At 39.2% G+C, this 15,765-nt stretch overlaps 1 long non-coding RNA gene across 2 annotated transcripts; it reads right to left on the bottom strand.

The window, feature by feature from the left end:
• Positions 1 to 4,654: 4,654 nt before the first annotated feature.
• Positions 4,655 to 12,322, bottom strand: LOC135446307 (uncharacterized). 2 transcript variants are annotated; one of them, XR_010439720.1, is made up of 3 exons: positions 12,270 to 12,322; positions 7,855 to 8,265; positions 4,655 to 5,719 (listed from the first exon to the last, which is right to left on the bottom strand). It is a non-coding gene; the product is annotated as an uncharacterized LOC135446307 (long non-coding RNA). The 2 variants fall into 2 exon arrangements; XR_010439721.1 differs by lacking the exons at positions 4,655 to 5,719; positions 12,270 to 12,322 and adding exons at positions 10,708 to 10,780; positions 11,460 to 11,902 and having other exon boundaries at positions 6,766 to 8,265.
• Between the last annotated feature and the right edge of the window lie 3,443 nt (positions 12,323 to 15,765).

The following is a 15,765-nucleotide window of genomic DNA, read 5'->3' as shown; positions in this document are numbered from 1 at the left end:
GGACATCTGTGATTCCTGGGTCTGCTTCCCAATGCCCAAATGTCCTTTCTGGGGCATCTGCTGCTAATGGTCCAAACCAGCCATCAGGTTCTCAAGTTGTCTGATTTATCAGATTGCAGGAGTGAGGCTTTATCTGTTTGATTTGTTTAGTGGACTTTTTCCTCAGTGAACATATTTAAAAGTCTACACTTGTATTAATATGACTTACATACAGCACAAGCAGCTAATGAAACCACCAGATCTGTCATTTATCATTCTCTGCTTGAATTGCTTTGAGATTTGCAGCCTGTATTGTACCTTTTTTTATTGTTTTGCCTCTGAGCTTATGTTGAATATCTGTCTGACCACTACCATTTAATGAAAATTACACATAGAAGAGCAATCTTAGTAAAGAAGAAACAGCTTCAGTATTCGGTAGCTCTTTTCCTCAAATGAACTTGTATGAGATAAAATTATTTTTAGACAGTTTTTCCTAAATATTATGAAATGATCTGAAATAATTACAAAATCAGTGATGGCAATCCAGTGGCATTTCAAAGTTATGGAATTGCTTTTTAAATGGATGTTCAATGTAGTATCTTTGTTCCTACAGGCTGTAAGCACTGAGCTGAAACTAATGGCAGTCAGTTACCAATGGCTTTACCTGACAAGTGAAGATTCACTTAATAGTGTAATAGAACTGGAGCCAGTGATATTTATCATTTTATCTTTCCCTTTGCAATCAGCACTTGGTTTTATTCAGTCTGGAAGATAGGATGTTTGTAGAGGGTAGATAACAGACTTATTTTCAGTTCAGCCAATAACTTCTGCTTGGTAAGTCATTTAACCTCTGTGTCTGAGACTCACTAGCTGTTAAACAAAGATAATGATATTTTTCTTCTTTTCTAAATGGCCCTTCTGGGCATACAACAGAGCAAAGTTGCACTAATATAAACAAGGGTACAAGGTATAAAAATTACAGAAAACAATGGCTTTCAAATGAAAAGCAGTTTTGGGAATAAATCCAAGTGGATGACAGAGACATGAATGCACATAAGCACATAGAAAATGAAACTAATGATTACTAGGAGAAAAATCAGTGTGATGTAGGTTTATTAGAACTGATCTGAACAGTGTGTGCAGTTATGGGAGGAAAAATCAGAGTTAACTGATTTAACTGCTTAAGGCAGTTGGGCTGCTGACTAGGGTGGCAACATGCAGAGAGTAATGAACTGCCTGTCCTTCAGATGGGGATTGCAAGATCTGATCCATCCCCTTCTGCTACCGTCACAGGCTGCACCCTCCTAAGGGAGGGGGTGAAAAGTATGGGAAGGGACTGTCGGATCTCAAGATCTCAGTCCTGAGGTGCCGAGCCACCGAGACCACCCTTGGGGGGCTCGGGAGTCCTGGAATGTTCCAGAAGTGTCTGGTGGCTGGACTTTGATCCTACACAGGAGACGACACCTGTATGAGGATAGGAGGGTTTCACCGGGGTGAATGGTGAAGGGATTGGTTAATTAGAGGGTGAGACACAGGGTTTAGGATTTCTGTACAGGGGGGTTTAGAGAAGTAAGATGGAGGAATTGGGGCGTGTCCTGTCCTTCTTCTTCTTCTTCTTCTCCTCCATCTTCTTTGGCCACGGTGGCACCTTTGGATTGGTTATTACTGAGAGTGCACCGAGTTATAAGAATAAATGGTATTGGGAAAAATGATAAATATTGTACACGTAACAATGGGTATAAAGATACGTGGCTGCCCCGGAGGGCAGACAGTGTGCTCATGGCTGGCTGCTGAGCAGAGCTCTGTTCGGCTGAAAGAAAATCTTTTAGATAAACAATTAATAAACATAAAAACCGAAAGAAGAACTGAAGCCTCTTCTCGTCCTTCGATACGCGGGCTGCCCCAAGGCCACCTCGGGCCTTTCCAGGCCCCTCAAACAGCCGAGATAACCGGACAAGGGACTGCTCCTCCCTCAGCAGTACCTTGGGTTTGCTCCTTCATATGGATAAAGGCATTCCCTCCAGTGTATCCCACAGCCTTTGGCATGGCTCTGGGAGCCTTGGCACAGTGATGCAAGTGGTATATATAAATTGGTAGAGGCAAGTGGCTGCAGGAGGAAGGAAACAGCTGGGAAGATGAAGTCAGTGGAGCAGGGGAGGAAAGGGAATCCTACAGGGGTTGGTCTTGACTCACCTTTCCTTGCTTTCCTTCATTTCTTCTGTTTACTCCCATGTCACCTAATCTGCTACTGTAAGATTTTGCTGACTAGCTGAAAAAGCCATCCTTGAGACATCTCCAGGACAGTTAATGTGGGGATTAGTAATTAGTATGTAGAAATTTTAAAAATAGATTTTATAAAACCAAGTGATGAAACAGAAAAATCAAGGATTATATTGTCCCTTAGGAACAGAATATACACTGCTGTTTTCTCAGTAGAAACTTCTTTACAAATATTAGTCAGACTTTGGAGTATTTTGCATTATTGATTGTAGTTGTCAGAGGAATAATGAACAGTAATTCACATTGTTTTATGCGTTGCACATTGATGAGATTCAACAGGAATTTTATTATTTAAGTTAGATCGGAGAGCATCTGCACAGTTCCCATCTGTGCTGTGAGTGAATGACTTGCCAGCTGGGTTAACTACATCTTTGGAGAAATGTGATCCTGCCCTCAAGGACTATCTGAATTTCACAAGATGAACTAAAACTAGCACATATGTAGGAGAAGCAGAATATATACTAACATCAGTGCTGAATATCCTTTTTCTCCAGCCTGTCAGAGCTTGCCAGCTGAAATGACTAACCTCAATAGGTTTTAAGGACCATGATGGTTAGTGATTACCTGGTCTGCCTTCCTGAATAACATAGCCTATAGAATCTCCTCAGTGATTTCTGCCTCAAGCTCGTAACTTCTGTTTGTGCTACATACACAGCGTAAGGAAAAATAAGATCCCTCCCAAACATCATCCCCCCATTTCAGAGTTACTGGTGGGGGACTTCCCATAAATTCAACGAGGAACTACAGTGTGGTAATAGTGACTCACTAGGTGGCACTCTTACTTCTAAATCTAAAATAAATCCCAGGCATCTATTTTAAGGCTTTTTAAGGCTTTTGTATTAAGTAAAACACTGGGTTCGGGGGAAGATATTATTCATAGTCCTCAAATTCCTTAGTGCTTAAAATTTCAAAGTATTATTTAGAAGAACTTGGTAATCTGGAAGTCCATTATCCTTTCATTCTTACGTCTTTTTTTTTGCCACATTCTATAGCTTTTTTCAAACCTTTAATCATTTCCACTGAGTTTGAAGTGTAGAACTCAGCTAGATTAAATTAAGCACATTTGGGCTGGGTAGTAGGCTTAAAAGAAAGGAGTCTTGATTACCAAATGTTTCATAACCTTGGAAGCACTTTGCATGTGGGAAATCTGGCCTAATTGCTAAGATGAATTAGATATGGCCTAAATAATTCCTTACTGTTCTCTTCCAGAGTGGGAGACCTGTGGGCTATAGCAATTGGCTTCTCTGTTACTGAGTGGGTTAAAATCTCTGCTGGGCCAAAGCCTCAGTCAAAGACCTTAGTTTGGACCAAGTGTACACTGTCCATATGAAGGAGACTTCAGTAACATCCAAAGTGGAGGGATATTCCTATTTCTAGTGAACTCTGCAGGAAAACTGAAGCACGGTGACAGCATTGCAGAATGTCCTCTGTGAGCATGTGCATTCAAATGGCAACTGTATACAAAAATCCTCCCCAGGTTTAGTTTATGTGAAAGCAAACTGATTGGTTCTCTTAGTCTGTAAAACACTTTAGCAAATCTAAGGTATGAGAAATACTGCAACTCCAACTTTGTAAGGAGTTGACTATATTAAACAGGTCATTCCAGTAGTACCATTAGCATTATTTGCAAAAGCAAGCACAAACCAGGTAGGCTTTCTATCCTATCATGTTACTAATGCTAGTTTTTAAATTTAAGGTGTGCCAGCATTTCTTACAGAACTACTTAAATGTACATGTACAAGGTTGCACTTGTGATTTTATTGTTATAGAGATTACTGTGACACTGTTTTAGGGCCATGCAAGCATATAAGAAAATAAATATGTAACTCTGTGTACTTCCATTTTGGTTGAGAGTACATCCACATGAGCAAATGGTGTAACTGGAGCAGATCAGAAAGAAAAACAGATAAAGATCAGGACCCAATGCCCACATCAGAATCATCTGCAGGCTGTTGTGTTACTTCAGACTCTCTCTGTACTGCGCTGAACACCAGTTCCTGGTTTGAATGCACTCTGTCTGTCACTTTTGGGCACAGCTTCTGTTTCAGTTTCACATGAAAGCAGTACAATTTCTATTCTCCAAGGGTTTTCCACAATAAGAATGCAAGTAAGGATGATCAGAAATTGGCAATAAAAGACACTCAGGTTCTGAACTAAATTAGTGGTGCAAGAGCACCCTGGGTATCTTCAGTTTTAGTCCAGTGGTAGCATCCACAGGACAGCACTATAGGCCAATGAAACAGTAGGTAGCCAATATTTTTAGACTGAGGTGGTTCTTTTTCCTGGAAAAATCCTTTTTGGCAGGAATAATATGGTCTTCTGAAGTTTAGTAGATTTGTTTTCAAGTTTTCAATAATTTACTCTTAAAAGAAAACTTGTGTTGATGGAACAACACCTTGTAATTCCAGTGCTTAAAAATTTTGTTTGTTATTAGAGGGTAATGTTGCATCATTTTCCTTAAGTTATAGTTGGTAACAAGATTCCAGATCCCACTGTGTTTTCTGGTTTGACATATATTTTTTATATATATAAATAGTTGCATATTCCCAATGACTGGCATTAGCTTCATGTATTTTTGCTGCCAGTTTTTTGCTTAATAAATGTCAGTAAGTGACAACCATGTTTTGTAGATGTGCTTCTGTATTACAGTGATTTATTTGTTCAGATACAGCTGAACCTGCGGTGTGGCAGGACAGGAGCTTTGTTATAACAAGCCTGGTGCTGCAGGGATTCAAGGTGACAGATACAACTCAATACCACATACCCTGAGTCTTCCTAGAAATGTCTAAAACTTGTAACTGCTCATTTGTAGCCCGTGAATTAAATATATGTGGACACATTGAATATATAATTTTTCTTTCACCAAAAAAAATAGATTTGCTATAGTATACTTGAGCAGAATTGCAGTGTCTTCTGGCAAAGTCATCTAAGAATAGCCAAACCACTAATACAAGAGAATTTAAATGGTCTTCCAGTTAGAGCAATAGAATAAATACAACACCTCCTTGACAGATACAAGACCCCATTTATAGATAAGCTGCTATACTGGCCTGTGCCTTAATTTCTTCTTTCCTTAAAGGTAACTGATGCAACCCACTGAGACACTGAAGAAGAATTTACTTTCTATTTTTTGGGTTTTGCGCCTGGAAAATAGCAGATTTAGTTTTCTATTTTCTTTTATTAGAGAGGGTGTTAGAGGTCTTACTTGGGTCCTATGTTTACTACAAAGCTTGTGCACTTTTAAACTTTTTCACTGTAAAAACTCTGATGTTCTGTTAATAAAATGATAATGAAAAGCTTGCAGGATAGAGAATTATTTCATGCAAATTTTGTGCCTGTTTCATCCATTGTCACATTCAGTTCATAAAGTCTTGTGGATAATTTTGCCCCAATGAGGTTGAGACCTCATAATCTTCCTTCTTCAATTTTTCTTTCAAGAAGACCTTTTCCGAACAAAATTCTGAATAAAAGAAAAAAATATATAATGAAGACAGGAACCTGTATAATGAAACAAAAACATTCAGCTGGTATAATTTAAGTAATTTCCTTGGAATACTGAAACTAAATGAAACCTTCTTTCTTCTGTGCTCTATGCCTGCCTTCAAAACAATATAAGATATTAGATGAAACTCTCCCAGGCAGCCATTGTTTTATTCTATTGCAGAGTTCCTTGCATATCTGGGCCATAGGGATGTCTCTAGTGAATGTTACTAGGATAGTAGGTCTTGAACTCAAAGAAACTCTAGGAATTGTAAATTAGGTTTCACACATATGAGACACTAAAATGAGAACCTGTTCAGAGCCTTGAACAAGATTTTATCTTGTGCCTTTGACTCCTTGGGCTCACCAGCGAGTTTTAAATGCAGCATGGGCTCAGACTACCTCTCTGCTTGGAATGGTGTTCCACATATTGGCTCAACCTGAGTTTCACAATTGTTTGTTGGTTTTTGGGTTTTTTCCCCTCAGTAACCTATTAGGGAGTAACAATATTCATGTGCCTAAGTGAAATTCTCCCAGAAAATTATTCTGACCTTCATATTATCTCCCTCATCCTCTTATAGTGCCTTGATCAGTGGCCAAATAAGTAATGTTGACAAGTTGATCTTTCAGTTATTATCAATGCACATCTGAGTTAACAACCCATTAAGCAATTCACACATCCCAGAGCCCTGAGTGCTAACTCATGCAGATGTTACAACTGTCCATGCTCTGACCTTGTTTTATCTGCAAGGATTCGAGAGGCGTGCTTGTTCTAATAAAAGTTTATAATACTGAAGAACATAGTAACAGTACCAGGAAGCAAAAAAAAAACCAGATCTCACTTAATTAAAGTATTTGCTATTAGTAACTAGTTCCTTTTTTAACTGGATCTCAAGCTGTCCCTTGAGCCATCCTGCTGTAAAAAAAAAACCACTTTACTTTGTTATGAAGAATACTTTAAGCCATGTTTTGAACTCAGCTGGGAAAAAAGAGAATTATCTAAGAGTTATAATGAACTGCGGTAATTGAGATGTCATTTGTGCTAGGATTTATTAGGAATAAAGAACTAAGCAGAGATAATTATTATATTATGTCATTGTTTAAGACTGCAATTTGCTCATAAATGTTTTGTGCAGGTCTGTTATAGTAGGGATCACTCTGTGTCAGATGAAAGCCACTCATGCTCAGCTGTCCTGCCTCCAGCAGTGGTCAGCAGTGGCTTTTCACATCAAGGGCAGAAGAGGGAAAGCATATCTGATCCTTTCTTGGAGTTCTGTCCCACTGCTCAGCAATTTCTACCACTAGAAATGGCTGGTAGATATTTAAAGCCTCTGGTGGCTCCCTCATGAACTTGTCCAGCTCATGACACCACCATTTTCAGCATACTGTGACACAGATTCTACATATTATATGGTAATGGTTTTGGCTGGAATACAGTTCATTTTCTTTGTAGGATATAACATGGTGTTGTATTTTGGATTTGTCACCAACGCAGTGTTGATCAGTGTCAAGGCCTTTTCTACTTCTCACATTGCCTCATCAATGAGTAGGGTAGGAGTGGGCCGGAGATTAGGAGGGGACATAGCCAGGGTAGCTGACCCCAACTGACCAAAATAATATCCCATACCATATGGTGGTGTGCTTAGCACTAAATGCTGTGAGGAGGAAGAAAAAGGAAGTGGGGATCTTGGTAGTTATGGCATTTGTCTCTCCAAGTAATGGCTATGTGTGATGAAACCCTAGAAATGTCTGAATGCCTGCCTGCCCATGGCAGGGAGTGAATTCTTCCTCTTTCTTTATTAATGCACACTTCCTTTGTATATTAATCTGCATTAATGTCAATCCATTAATTTTCTCACTTTTTCTCTTCTAATACTCTTCCCATCCCAATGAGGAGGTGTGAGTGAGAAGCTGTGTGGTGCTTAGCGGCCTACTGAGCTTTAACCATGACATATACCACATGACTACACACTGAGTGAATAAACGCCTTTTGATTGGCCTTAGCCTACTGTCTGGTGGAGTAATTTGTTGCCCCTGGTTCTTAAATGGGAAGAAAGAGTGAATAATTGATTAAAATTATTTTCATTTTTGAAGTTTTGAAGGCTGAGTACTTACATCATAAGCCTTTGTGGGAGACTTTGTAGGCCTTGGATCATCTTTTTTCCCTTGAAATTTCTGCAGATCTACTAAATCCATGTAGCTATGAGGTATTTTCACTCAACATTACAGATATGGGTACCCTGTGAAGTTGATAATGGCATAATGTTATATTGTCTCTCTTCATCTTAGCTTTCTTAGTCATTTCTCCAATGGCTCTCGCTGGACAGAGCAGTGTTTGAAGTCTTTATGCAGGACATGCTGAGGACACTGGGACTGAAGACTGGAAGGGATGTCTGCTTGGGTCTAGGATGTTGCTTGAGTAATCAATTATGCAGATCCATAAAATTATACAGATCATCTGTTTTACATGATGCTAGCCAGCCAAGGCCATGTAATCCTCTCCAGCAATATTTAACAAACATACGGCTGAAAATAAAACAAAAAATCCATAACCATGTGGTGCCATTGAAAGAAAAACAGAAAAGAACAAAACTGATACATCCTACTACAATGTGTTTTGAGAAGGGTTATGGGTGACCCAGTCAGGGTGAGTAAACCTATAAACATAATTACTTAACTAATTAGCTTAATTTTCTCTTTCTTGTAATTCCAATTTTGTCACACAATCATTTCTATATGCCACCCAGTCATAATTCTAAAACATTTTAGCTTCATTTCTCATGCTACCTTGGAAACTGCTCTGGAAATTAATTTCTTAGTGGCCAGAAGCTTTATTCCAATTTTCTGTCATAGATCTGTTTTCTGCTAATTATTATTGCTTCTTAATTTAATCTGGGAGACATTTAATTATTTTTTCAATATACTTGGCCGGACCTATGGTGAAAACTTAACCTCAGACAATTTAAAATGTTAAAAATACTCTCTATGTTTTTTCCATTTCAAGTTGTTTTTATCATTGGGTAAGTATTTTAACAATCTGCTTAGCTGTGAAGCTTCATGTTTAGGCACTTTAATAGGAACGCACTAAATAAAAATATATCTTTTATGGTACACATAGACAAAGAAAAATGTGTTTATAGAAAAATTCCCAAACCCAAATAAATTTGGCCAAATGGTAAGGCCAAATATGTGGAAAATCCACTGCTAAAATATTTTCAGAAAATTGAGTGATAGAAACATGTTGTTTAGACCTCTTAAATTAATTGCTAGCTACTGACAAACCATATAATATGGACAATATTACAGTTTTTCTATTCAATATCTCTATGATTTTGATAGCTATGATTCCTTAAAGAAAAAAATCTTTTTTGAATCAAGAGGATGCTTTAAAAAAGTCTAAATTTCTAGCACTTGCAGAAGGCTAATGAATGCACTGGAAAAACAAAAAGATTGGTCTGAATATTTTACAAGCTTAGGTTGTGAAACTCTTTGATCAAAGACTCTCAACTATGTCATAGCATTAAGTCAAAGTTTCTCAAGTGTTATATGAATCTAAAGAATTTCTATTGTTTTCAAAGGATAATTTTTGCAGGCTGGCTTTGAAGTGAGAAAAACACAATTGGGCTCATAAGTAGGTAATCTGTAGAAAACACACCAATTATAAAATCACATGAAGTCACTTTTTGTTCATTAACAACCATGTGAATATATGATTTTACACTGAATAGAGTATTTGTATATTAAAATATATGCAAGAGTGTTTAGTTTCACAGCCATAATCAGGAAGTATATGAGTGAAAGTATAGTGCTTCAAAACAGAAATCAGTGTTGCCTTTTTCTGTGGTAGACAGACAACCGTTGGTAATGGCTGTTCCAATGTCAATATGACCTGATACAGCATCAAATTGAATAGACAAAAGATCTGTTACTTCAGTTCATAATAAAATTTAAAAACCCGTTCAGAGATTTTCAGGTTTGGTTGCAATATAACCAATAATTTTGGTTTCAGCTTGCCAGGGTATGCTGTATTCCAAATCTCACTCTTAGGTATATAATATAGAAATCACTGTACAAAGAATTCATTCACTTTCCAAATGGTACTAGATAATGCAGCTAGATATGAAATAGTAAGTATGAAGTAGTAGATGTACACAAATTAGTAAAGGCTAACACAGATTTATTGTAAGATAAATATAATGAATTGTTATGGAACTGTACAGTAATTACTGTAACTTTTTCTGTCACTTAGAGGAAGTTAGCTATTGCTTGGACTACACCTAAATTTCAGCGTATTGTATGATAGTTAGAAATACAGTTTGCTATATGAAAGTGAATTTAACTATAACTTACACTACTTTAACTTTAGCTAACACTGAAACACAGAATTTAATTTAATATGCTAATATAGTCCCATTTTGCTGGCTAACAAGCAAAATAAAAAGAGAGTACTACTGTTAAGTTAAAATGTCTGATCTGTTTTTCAGAAATTTTTTTCTCTTGGAGTAAAAAAAGAAGCTCCCAGAACAAGATGTCCCTAATTTGCTAAGATCTGCTATAAAAAAATAAGGTGTGATAGATCCATCTCAGGAATTGGATTCTAGTTTCCAAAGAGAGGGGTTTGCAATATGTGCCCACTTGACCAAATAATGTTAATGGTAAACTAATGCTTTGATAGAAGATAGGCTTGAATCTTGTAAGAAAAGGTTCAGCCTGTTCCTTATCTCTCCTGAAATAAGTCCTTTACTGCATTATAGCTTTAACAAGAAAGAACAAAATATCTGTGTTTTGTGCTTTCCTGCATTTTTACCTCTGTGCTATTTGGAGCTCTTCTTTCTAAACTCTACCCCTCCTCCATTCCTAAAGTAACCCACCCAATCTACCTTATTTTTGGTTTGAGAACTGAGAAACAGGAATGGATTGTCTTGAGTAAGCAGCAAATGGACTGTCAAGAGGAAGGGAGAGATGTACCTGTCTCTGCCCAAAATGTCCCCTGGAAGCTCTGCCCCTGCTGGCCCTCACATGGTCTCCTATAAAAATGTCCCTCCCTGCAGAGGAGAACATATGTGGCCCGAAGTTTAGAGTCCGGCTAGCTGAGGGCGAAAGGCCGACGCCCCTCTGCAATTCCTGGCCAGCGCCCTTCGGCGTCTGATGGCCTCGGGCTGTGCTGGCTGCGGACTGGCTCACACCGCTGGTATTGGGGAGGAACGGAGCTGACCATTTCCCGGGGGTTAAACATCGGTTTATTGAAGGTGTTGTGGGATCCAAACACCGGGAAACCAACCGGGAAAAAGTTTCTATCATAGGGGGTGAAACAGGATTATAAAGGAGGGGGGTGGGTACAGGCGGAACCAATCGGGAAAGGTGAGGGGATGAACTTCACAGAACTGACACTCCATGGAGACCAATAATCAAAAGGTAAAGGAGGTGTCCTGGGACCCCAGCCAGCCACCATCTCCAGAGAGGAGAAGGTTCTCGAAACCTGGGAGGAGAAAGGGAGTGATTGACTGGACAGGGAGGAAACAACTTTCACTGATAAGGGAAACCAGGGGAGGAGCAATTACACATCGGCAACTATGAATAGCGGTTGCTATGGCAACTTAGCTGACAGGCTAGCAGTGGCGGGAAAAACTGGGGGAACGAAACCATTTTACACATAATAGGGGAAAACAATACATAAATTGGGGGAATAACACAAGAAACTTAACAACACACTACCACACCTCCCCTCTTCCAGTGATGAGCTTTGTTTACGCCATGTCCTTCTGTCAGGGTGTCTCCATTTGCTGTGACCTCACAGCCCACCTGTAGGCCCTATGCCATACCACTGGGAGCAGAAGGTAACCCAGAGTCACCTCACATCAGGCCCCTTCCTGTGGCACACACGGGGCCGCCGTTTTGTTCAGCTGCCATTTGACAGCAGAGAGCAGCCATTTTGTGCAATGTATAACCCATGACGTGTTCGCATGGCCTTGCCACTGGCTGATGGCTTTTTGTGACAATGTGATGCCCCCTGTAATCTCAGACAGGGCCAAGATTCATCATCAGGACAAATTTCCTTGTCTATCTGCACTGGAATGATGCTGTGCCATCACCATTCTCCTTTCACAGAATACACTGGGCTGCAATGTTGCTCCAGCTGATGTTTTACGACAGGGAGGAGACATTTCTGGAAAGGTCATGACCTGTGACTGGCTGCCTATCTGGGCCACAAATGCCTATAAAGAGAAAAATGCACATTTATAAATAGCTTATTTCTCTATAGAAGTTAAAATATAAGAGTGTGGAGATATGCATAAATATGCATACAATTTCTTTATACTTACACTTAACGTGCAGATTTGTAGTACATATACATACACATGAAGTTACATACATTAAAAAATACGTACCTGAAAATGTAGGTACATTTTCTCCAAAGACACTCTCACACCATTCTCTATGCATGCATCATGTGCAAAACCTCCTTTCATAACAGCTAATGAAATTAACAAGTGGCATTTTGTTGTCATTGTACTGCAAAGTTCCCATACCTTCTCGGTGATTTCTCATGAGCATCTCTTTGCAGCACTGACAACAATCTCCAACACTCTCTTTACCACCAGCTAACCCACTCTTTTGTAGCACTCTTCTTCTTATTGGACACAGCTGTGGCCTATTAAGGGCAGGCCTGTTCCTAATCTTTGGTGATTAGTACAGCTGCAAATCCTCAGGGGTGAGACTACCTTCTGCACTATTTTCTTACATTCTATCCTTCCACAGCATTTTAATGTGAATGGAAAAAATATATAAAATTAATCAGGCAAGTGTGACACCTCTCATTTTACAAGGCTGGTGAACAAGCTCTGACATTTTGGGATGGGGGAAAGTCCATGAGAGTGGTTGGGAGAGTGACATCAGAAGGGTGGGTAGCCACAAGCACTTTGGCATGCACCAAAAGCTATGGAGCCGTAATTCAGCAAGTTCCTGTTACGTGCAAAGCAGAGATATGCAGTAAACTGGTCCAAGACACCCTGCATCCAGCCCCAGACCACTGTTAGGATGGCCATGCACTAAGGTGGACTTTGGGGCTTTGCATCTTTCTGCAAGACACAAGCAAAACTACCTGAGCAAATGGAAATTCTCAGCTTCAGGAGAGAATGTAAATGAGGACAATAAGGAAAAAATGCAAAGTGATTCCTGAAATTCCCAAGTGAACTAGGAAAATAGTAGCCACTGATAAATTTCTGAATAAGAAATTCCAGAAACTGGTATTTTGAGGTAGGTTTCACACAGAAAAGGCAGGTGCTGGTGGTGGGGTGAGCTCCCTTTCCTCTGTGGGCTGCAGGGAGTTTACATCTACCCGTAGAACCAGTAAAGACTGCAGGTTGGTACTATATGTGTTTCCTTATCTTTAAGAAAATTAGCTTCCAGCTAATTGACTGAGGTGTGCCACAGTCTATTCACCTTCCTGTCTGGGCCTAAGGCAATCAAAGGAAGGAGAACAGACCCAGAAGAAAGAGCAATCTTTGAGAAAATAAAAGGAAAAAAGCTGGAGAAGCCTGAGAAGAAACCAACTGCCTTCATACCCTCTTTGTTCATGACTTAAATTTCTGGTTCAGTGTTTCCTTTCTTACACGTGCATGCTAGCTGCTGGTTGGTAAACATGTTTGTGCCAGTACTTCTGTTAAAATGTTCTATATGCCCCTGTGAAAGTGGGAAGCTTTAGGAGCATAAATGCTGTGTTAGAAGCTGCTAAAAGCCAAACAGAAATAGCCTGAACCAAAGGCAAGAGGAAACCTGAATGCTTACAGCTTACACAAGGCTGCATAATTGCACTTTAAAAGAGAAAAGGATTAGAAGTGAATGAAACATTGAGTTCTTCTCGTAAATATTGATGTTTTTCATATATTTAGAACTACTGAAACTGTGTGCTTTAATAATATGATTATTTTTCATTTTGTTTCTTCACATTTTAATGATCACCAAAAAAAAATACTGTTTACATCTCTACACATTACCAGTGAATATTTTTATCATTTTATAAGATTTATTTGAAGCGATTTTGGTCTGGAAGACTGATGGTAAAACCCAAACATAATTATAACTTCACTATTCTGATGAAAATAATTATTAGAACACATGCTTCTCCAGCACTGTGGGAAGATGACAGAGGATAAAAAGATAATGATCTGGGAATTATGGGGGAAAATACTGTTGCTACTCTCTGCATGGCACGTGGTCAGCATATGTGACTATCGCAGACATCCTTTCACTAAAAATCCTTTCTTTAGGATTTTTCCTTCTGAGAAGCTAAGAGGCCTCAGAGACAGAATCTAAACAATGGTTATCTGCTGCATTGGAATGCACAGGTCCACCTGTGACTGGCCCATCCTGGATGTTTACAATTAATGGCCAATCAAGGATCGAGCTATCTCGGACAGAGTTGGAGAGAGCTCCTTTGTTATCATTCTTTTCTATTCTATTCTTAGCTTAGCAAGGTTCTGAGGAAACGTCTTCCTTTCCTTTTCTTTTTAGTATAGTTATAATGTAATATATATATATATCATAAAATAATAAATCAAGCCTTCTTATCACGGAGTCAGCATTCTCATCTCTCTCTTCACCTGAAAACCCCTGTGACCATGGTCACAGTGACCTCCCACACACAATGCAATCTCAGGGGTCTAAACGAAGGGTGGAGTGGAGCGGAGACGCTATGGCCAGACTCTGTCAGTAACCCTTGCAGAAGAGGGAACTCAGTAGTACTGTCAGATTGATAAGCCCCATAGCAGCTGAAGACCAAGGGAGGTAAGGGAAAATGTCCTGTTCTTGAACCAGCAACCATGGTGAAATCACTCTCTTTGGACTGACACGTCTCCATCCCAAGGTTATCTCCGGTACTTTCCTGAGATGCTCATCCCCAAGGTAAAAGGTATGACCAAAATCCCTCAAGCTCCAACTAAGCATAAAGAAATTGCATAAAAGTTAGTTAAAAATGTGGAGAAATGAGAGGGAGGACTCTACCGTAATTTCTGGGATCACCTGATGGGCTGAACCTGCCTTCTCCTCCATAAGGAGGCCTATTGCATAAGAACTATTGTCTATGCATGCTGAATGGTTATCTAGAACTAGCTTTTATTGTGGATTAGAGCTTGTTAGTATTTTGCTTTAATGTAATATATTGCTTTAAATATATTTTTGCAGTCTGATACTGTTATTGACAATTCTCAAACCGTAATCTGTCACAATTTTATTAATAAAGAGTGCTATTCTATAAACTGTTAGTGAGTCCTTCAGGGGCACTGGCAGTTGCCAGCTGTGGGTAGAGGTGTGGAGACCCAAGAGGAGGTTTCTCTGTTTGGTCTGTGACTCTGAACAAGTCAGTGGAGCCTCAGATCTAGTGAACTGCTCAGTGGAGGGTGCCCACAACAGGGCACTGACAGACTGGTCAGGCACAAGGGTCACAGCTTTCCTGGGGTGCTGACAGTCTCATCAGCACTAAGGGTTTGAGTAAATCTCCCCTCTTCACACAAAAATCACGTACAGGTTATTCTTTACTTTCATTCATATGCTTGACTTCGGAAGAAATATGAATGAATAAACTTTCAAGCTATTCAACACTTTAAACTTCCTGTGTGTGATTTCACTTGCTGTGCAATTTACCATTCAGTGCTTTTTCCTTCCTTAGTATTTTACGTTCTAAGACAAGTAATGAAGTACTAATTTCTTCCTCAGCAAATACGGAAATCCTGTCTGGAGAAAACTGTCACCAAAGACAAGATGGAAATAAGAAGTTTACATTCATTCTGTTACACTGCTGTGTCTGACCAGGAACAAGGTTTTCCTTTACCTGGGTACCTGATTCAAAAGATTCTATTAAGATGTAAAAATTCTGAAAACTGGATTTTCCTTTTGTCTGACAAATACTTCTGCTATTAAGCTTTCTTCCAGGCTGTAAAGGTACAAGAGATATTCTAGAGATTTTCAGAAGCCTATTGAACACCTTTTAACTATATACTTATTTTACCTTTGTAAAAGTGGACATTT

Source organism: Zonotrichia leucophrys, chromosome 3 (genome assembly GCF_028769735.1).
Source record: "Zonotrichia leucophrys gambelii isolate GWCS_2022_RI chromosome 3, RI_Zleu_2.0, whole genome shotgun sequence".
Lineage (NCBI taxonomy): Eukaryota > Metazoa > Chordata > Aves > Passeriformes > Passerellidae > Zonotrichia > Zonotrichia leucophrys.
The sequence above is the reverse complement of the archived record's forward strand: the minus strand, read 5'-3'. Positions and strand labels throughout refer to the sequence as shown.